The sequence below is a fragment of the Saccopteryx leptura genome, chromosome 9 (assembly GCF_036850995.1).
Source record: "Saccopteryx leptura isolate mSacLep1 chromosome 9, mSacLep1_pri_phased_curated, whole genome shotgun sequence".
Lineage (NCBI taxonomy): Eukaryota > Metazoa > Chordata > Mammalia > Chiroptera > Emballonuridae > Saccopteryx > Saccopteryx leptura.
In genome coordinates, this window is record NC_089511.1 from 47,689,650 (window position 1) to 47,697,041 (window position 7,392).

Consider the following 7,392-nt stretch of genomic DNA (forward strand, 5'->3'; position numbering starts at 1 on the left):
AAAAAAAAGAAAAGAAAAGACACTTCCCTTTTTTGCCACATCAGCCTCTTCACGGCCTTTACCTGCACCAGTGAAGGCAGCATGTTGCAGCTCTAATGCACATCAGTGCTTCAGCCTCTGTGAAATCAGACATGCTACAAAAGCTACCTGAACCTTTTCAATTAACATGTCTCTCAGGTCTAGTCCAGAGGGGACCCAGTGTGACGCTTGGTACTAAATAGATGCCAACTTAAAGTTGGTTTACTTTTTATTCCCTTAGGCTAAAGCTTCAAAAAAAATTTTAGAATTCCACTTAACATTTGATATTTTATTAGTTTCAGGTGTGCAGCACAGTGGTTAGACATTGGTATAATTTACGAAGAGATCCCCCCAATAAGTCCTAACCCACCTGGCACCATACACACTTATTATAATATTATTGACTACATTCCCTATGCTGTACTTTGCATCCCTGTGGCTGTTTTGTTGTCCACTAGTTTATTTTCTTAATGTCTCACTTCCACTGCCCCTCTCCCCGGTGGTTACCACATAAAACTCACATGTCCTGCCCTGGGTGTGCAGAGCGATCCCTGGGGTACCCCAGGGCATTCAAGAGAGTCATCTGCAAGCCCCAACGAGCATCCACTGCTCTACACCTCGGAGTCCCTTTGCACTGTCTACCTCCCCAACCTCAGGAATCGTGTTTGATTCCAACACTTGGCCTCAGCTCATGCTGCTCCCATAACCAGAAATGTTCTCAATTCTTTCACAAGGTTCAGATCTCAAATGCCCACCAGGCTGAAGCGCTCCTATGTTATATCGCTGGGATTCATATGCGTGGGATTCAAACCAAATAACACTCAGTCTCTGCCCCCCAGGGACTTAGGGTCTATCCAGGAAAAGAGACACACTGTAAATAAATAACTTGGAGAACTGTGGGTTTTATGGAATCAGACTGGATCACAGCTACCTTGAGTCTCTGTTGTCCCCTCACTTGTGGTGGGCCGTTCATCAAATTAGCCACCATCCTGAAAATGGAAATAGCAGTAGTATAAATTCATAGGGTTGTTGTAAAAACTAAGTAAGCCCTGGCCTAGTCTGATAGCTCAGTTGGTTAGAGCGTCATCCCAAAGCACAGAGGTTGCCGGTTCGATCCCCGGTCAGGGCACATACAGGAGCAGATGTTCCTGTCTCTGTCCTGTTTTCTCCCTTTCTCTCTCTAAAATCAATAAAATAAACATTAAAAAAAAAGATCATGTATAGACAGAGCTTAGCACAGTGTCTGTAACACATGAAGAAAAGTGAGTAATAAAAAAACTGACCATGAAATATAAAATATGAAAAAATGTTTAATTTTTTTTGTGTCTCAGTCCTTTTTAAAAAAAAACCCATATCATTCAAATTTGAGGGGGGCAATGTGTCCCTCCCTCCAAGACTGAAGAAGTCTGTTCCCACTTCTTCAGACACAGGCCTAGTGGTGAGGGCATCTCCAGCTAGCCACCCTGCTGAAATCCCAGCTCGGGTCCAAGCCAGGGCCTCGCTGCACCCCCCTCTTGCTTCTCCCATGTTCCCTAGACCCTCCTATCCTCCCCCAACTCCCTGGGTCTCTTCAGCCAGCACCAAGAAAGACACTGGGAGTGAGCCCAGGAAAGCGCCCTGCCTGCCACCTCGCTGTCCCTGCTGCTTCCAGGCATCCAGCAAAACTATGAACCTCTGTTCCAAATGCTTTGCTCATTTTCAAAAGAAACAACCAGATGATGATTCAAATCCAAGAACAAGTAACAGCCAATCAGATTTGTTTTCCGAAGAGACCACCAGTGACAACAACAATACCTGGATAACGGAGCCAAGACTTCGTCCCAGCCAGCAGCTGCTTCCCCCGGAACGGAATGTAACTTCACCAAGTGAGAGGAGTGCGGGCCAGGCACAGACACAGCTCATGTGTCTGCTCCTCACACCAACCGAGAGACCCTGTGGTACAGGTTCAGTCTGAGAAGGAGGCTTTGCCAGTGAAAGGCCGCGACTGCTGGAGAATACCGAACGAGAGGAAACCAGCCAAGCTAAACAGAAGAGTGAATGGGGGTGCTTCCAGTGCCAAGCCAAACTGGAGCTGGTGCAGCAGGCATTGGGATTGCACTCTGGGTATGTGTTCTGAATGTTACATCGCCTCTCTGAGCAGCACGCCTATACTTTTGACCACCTAGGGCTATAGCCGGAAGGAAGCCATCGTGAAAATCGTGGAAGTGGATCAGGAAGCGAGGCGCTTGGGAGGGAGTGCTCCTGAAGGCCAGCTTGGCTGCTACATGACGCTGCTCTTAGTTCACTAATGGGAGCCTTATTTAGGACCGAGCCGGCCAGACAGACGCCTCGTGCTGGGAGACCACAGCCACTCTGTTTCCTTTCTTTAGCTAGCCATTCAGGCACTGTAGTTTAGGGGTTGATGGTGGTTGAAGTTGATGTCTGGCTGGTTACTAAGGTTCCTACTAGCCACTGTATAAAATGAAAACATGAAGAATATTTTTATTGAGCATGGCTAGTGGATTTAAAACAATAGACACCTGTCATTGCTGGAGTCAAACTTATAAAAGCCTTAAATGGAAAGTGTTCCAGACAGAGACTCTGAGAGGAGCGGGAGCTGATGTGACATTTTCCACACACATGCTCTTCTGGAAATTCTGGCTAATGTCTGGCCTTTCACCCCTGCTCTCCTCTCTGCCCACATGGACAAGCACAGGATGAGAAAAGTACCACTCCCCCCACCACCAGCCTGAGCAGATGGCTCTCTCAGAGCTGCGCCATGACCACTAACCATTGTTCTAGACAGATCAGATCTGCTGTCCCCGCGACATAGGCTGCCTCCTCTTACTACAGCTGCTATGTGGTGGACGTGGCGGGTGGACCACAGCAGAGACAAGGCCATCCTCCTCTTGGCCCCTGGGGGTGGAGCAGCATCCTGCTGGAAGGAGCAGAGTCTGTGGGCAGCAGCTTCCCAGGGGCTCCCCAGCACTGCTGCTGATCTCTGCTGGCTATGAAAGTTCTTGTCAAAAAAGCTCCCAATGCAGAAATCCAGCTGCGGAGGCCAGTCTGTGACCGGGCCACAGCTGCCGTGCCGTGATTAGCCTAATGGGATCCATGGCCAGACCCTGTACTTGGCAAGTGGCAAACCAGAGCCAGTGGGGTCAGGCTGTGCCCCTGGCTGCTTCTCCTGACCATGAGGTCCTGTGTAAAGATGTGGCTCTCAGCGTGCACTAGTCTTGGGTGAAGCTAATTTTCAAAGTGAGGTTATTGTTTCTCTTCTCGTGTGATAAGTTTTCTCCTAGCAAGTTAGGCAAAAAAATTTATTTAAGATTTTCATAAGCCTGACCAGGCAGTGGCGCAGTGGACACTGGGATGCGGAGGACCCAGATTCATAACCCTGAGGTCGTCGGCTTGAGTGTGGGCTCACCACCTTGAGCGTGAGATCATAGACATGACCCCATGGTCACTGGCTTGAGCCCAAGGTCTCTGGCTTGAGCAAGAGGTCACTCACTCTGCTGTAGGCCCCCCCAGTCAAGGCACATAGAAGAAAGCAGTCAATGAACAACTAAGGTGCCACAATGAAAAACTGCTGTTTCTCATCTCTCTCTCTTCCTGCCTGTCTGTCCCTATCTGTCCCTTTGTCTCTGTCACAACAACAACAAAAATATTTTCATGAGGACTGTATTTCCCCACCCCCACTTCCAGCTCTATGGGAGAGCGAGGCCACCCCCTGACAGAGCCTTGCCAATCTCAGCAGCCTGCTGTGGCCAGGGCACAGCGGCCATCAAGTATCCTGGCTACTGTGACTCAAGATCACTGAAGGGGTGAAAGGCCAGACATTAGCCAGAATTTCCGGAAGAGCATGTGCGTGGAAAATGTCACCTCAGCTCCCGCTCCTCTCAGAGTCTCTGTTTAGAACACTTTCCATTTAAGGTCCACTTCATTTGTTTGCATGTGGATATTGCGTTCAACATCATTTGTTGAAAAGACTGCTTTCTCACTGAGTAGTCTTGGTTCCTTTGTCAGACTATCTGATTGTGTTTTTTGATGAACAGAAGTTTTTATTCCAGTGTCACACTATTTTAGTTACTTCAGCTCTGTAGTAAGATTTGAAATTAGAAAGTTTGAGACTTACAATTTCATTCTTTTTTTAAGATCATTGCAATCTTTTAGGTCCACTGAAATTCCTTATGAATTCTAGGATGGATTTTTTTTTATTTCTGCAAAAAAATTCATTGGAATTTTGATAGGGATTGTATCAAATATGTAGATAGTTGAGGGTCTTCCAATCCACGAACATAGATGTCTTTTCATCTACTTGTTTCTTCTTTACTTTCTTCCAGAAACATTTGGCAGGTTTTAGTGTATGTATCTTCCACCTCCTCAGTTAAGTTTATTTCTAATATGCTATTTTTCCTGATTCTATTTTCTTAATTCTGTTATGGGATTGTACATTGTTGTTGCAAAAAAAAAAAAAAAATGGAAATGTAGCTGAGTGTTGATTTTATCTCTTGCAACTTCATTGAATTTATTAGTTCTAATAGTTTTTGTGCTACAGGAGGTAAATCTTTGACTTTTCTGTATATAAGATTATGTTGTGTGTTAAAAGAGATCATTTTTCTTCTACTTTTTCAATTTGGATACCTCTTATTTCATCTTCTTGCCTAATTGTTCTGGCCAAACCTCTAGTACTATGTTAAGTAGAAAGGAAAATTTTTGTCTCATTCACATCTTAGTAATGTTCTTAGTGTTACTCCATGGCCCACAGCAGGCTGCTGAGATTGGCAAGGCTCTGTCAGGGGGTGGCCTTGCTCTCCCATAGAGCTGGAAGTGGGGGTGGGGAAATACAGTTCTCATGAAAATATTTTTGTTGTTGTTGTTGTTGCTGTGACAGAGACAAAGGGACAGATAGGGACAGACAGGCAGGAAGAGAGAGAGATGAGAAACAGCAGTTTTTCATTGTGGCACCTTAGTTGTTCATTGACTGCTTTCTTCTATGTGCCTTGACTGGGGGGCCTACAGCAGAGTGAGTGACCTCTTGCTCAAGCCAGCGACCTTGGGCTCAAGCCAGTGACCATGGGGTCATGTCTATGATCTCACGCTCAAGACGGCGACCCCACGCTCAAGGTGGTGAGCCCACACTCAAGCCGACGACCTCAGGGTTATGAATCTGGGTCCTCCGCATCCCAGTGTGACACTCTATCCACTGCGCCACTGCCTGGTCAGGCTTATGAAAATCTTAAATGAAATTTTTTGCCTAACTTGCTAGGAGAAAACTTATCACACGAGAAGAGAAACAATAACCTCACTTTGAAAATTAGCTTCACCCAAGACTAGTGCACGCTGAGAGCCACATCTTTACACAGGACCTCATGGTCAGGAGAAGCAGCCAGGGGCACAGCGTGACCCCACTGGCTCTGGTTTGCCACTTGCCAAGTACAGGGTCTGGCCATGGATCCCATTAGGCTAATCACAGCACGGCAGCTGTGGCCCGGCCACAGACTGGCCTCCGCAGCTGGATTTCTGCATTGGGAGCTTTTATGACAAGAACTTTCATAGCCAGCAGAGATCAGCAGCAGTGCTGGGGAGCCCCTGGGAAGCTGCTGCCCACAGACTCTGCCCCTTCCAGCAGGATGCTGCTCCACCCCCAGGGGCCAAGAGGAGGATGGCCTTGTCTCTGCTGTGGTCCACCCGCCACGTCTACCACACAGCAGCTGTAGTAAGAGGAGGCAGCCTATGTCGCGGGGACAGCAGATCTGCTCTGTCTAGAACAATGGTTAGTGGTCATGGTGCAGCTCTGAGAGAGCCATCTGCTCAGGCTGGTGGTGGGGGGAGTGGTACTTTTCTCATCCTGTGCTTGTCCATGTGGGCAGAGAGGAGAGCAGGGGTGAAAGGCCAGGTAGGGAGACGGGTCTGTTTGCCCACATTAGGAAATCATTACCAGCAGGAAGGGGGTGGGATGGGTAGACAGGCTAAACTGAGCAGGGGTGAGGGGCCCAGAGCCTCGTGATCCAGGCCTGTGAGAGGTGAGACTGGAAGGCTCCTGGAGAGGCAGTTTGGATCTGTTCACCCACTGGCTACTGGAACAGTTTAACCTGCCAACTTGCCCTTTTATACCACAACAAGCAGCTAAACTCTGTATTGAATTAATATTTTTATCTAAAATGCTGAAGTAGAAAGTAATGCTCTTCCCAACCTCCTCCTCCCACCCCGTCCCAACTGGAGTGGAATCTGATACAAAATCTCCAGTTTTAGTTCTTGCTTCAGGACCAAGGGCAGTGTCTTGTTCTAGGTCAGCCTCGGGCAGAGGAGTGAAGTCTGCCCACATCTACCACAGTTGTCACACTGTGACCCTCTGGCCAGTCCCTCGCCCTTCTCAGCGAGGAGCCTGCCGAGGCGCGCCCACCAGGCTCTGATCCCAAAGAGACTCCCCATGAGCCCTTCAGCCTTCTTCAGGCCCCACCGGCAGCTGCTTGGAGTCAGCGATGGGCAGTCAGCTGCCTGACACACAGGGCTCACTGCCCACGTTCGCTTCCCGAGCGTAGAGCTGGAGTGTTAGCAGAGATAGTTAGCTAGTTATTGCTAAAGAAAGGGAGCAGATGGAATCAGACCATTAGTCTAATAAAACTAGAAAGCGTAATCACATATTAGGCCTGCTTAGGTAGGAAGTTATAGCATTCCACTAAGCTTGATTTGCTAGGAAGATATAGCATTTACAGGTTCATTCACACACTCCAGGAGACCACTGCCTTTAGGACTTTTAATCCTGGAGGCCGGAAGTAGAAACCAGGAGATGCAATAGAACTTTTGCTCATACACAACAGAAGTAAAGATAGCACGGGGCAGGGGGGGTGCTTCCACTTTGAGGCATGTACAACAAAAGTCCAAATGATGACACAAAAGGGCAGAATATAGCCTGGGAAATTCTGGGTAAAGAATCAGATTGGATCGGAGGTGCAAAGCCGCAAAAGGTTCAGGAAAGAGATTGGTTAGGGGAAGGGTCCAACTCAACCCCAGAAGATCAGCGAGTGGGTTGGATGGTTTGAATGACAGCTTGCTCATTACCAAGAACCAAGAAAATATATGGGTGATTATCTGGAATCTCAGGACAGTTGCTGCTAGAGCCTGCCTGCCCTCTACGTCCCTGGAGGTACGGTATATTAATTCCCTTCACCTCAATAAAATCTTAACACTATGTTTTTTGTTTTTTGTTTTTTTTTAAAGATTAAGTAGGAACCAGTTTTATTTATTTATATTTATTGATTTTTAGAGGGGGGGGGGAGAGAGAGAGAGAGAGAGAGAGAGAGGAGGAAGAGCACGAAGCATCAACTCCCATATGTGCCTTGACCGGGCAAGCCCAAGGTTTCGAACCGGCAACCTCAGCGTTCCAGGTCA

The 7,392-nt window shown here is 47.6% G+C and overlaps 1 pseudogene; it reads left to right on the top strand.

The window, feature by feature from the left end:
• Positions 1 to 1,270: 1,270 nt before the first annotated feature.
• LOC136381496 (AN1-type zinc finger protein 3 pseudogene) lies at positions 1,271 to 2,306 on the top strand (annotated as a pseudogene).
• The last annotated feature ends 5,086 nt before the right edge of the window (positions 2,307 to 7,392 follow it).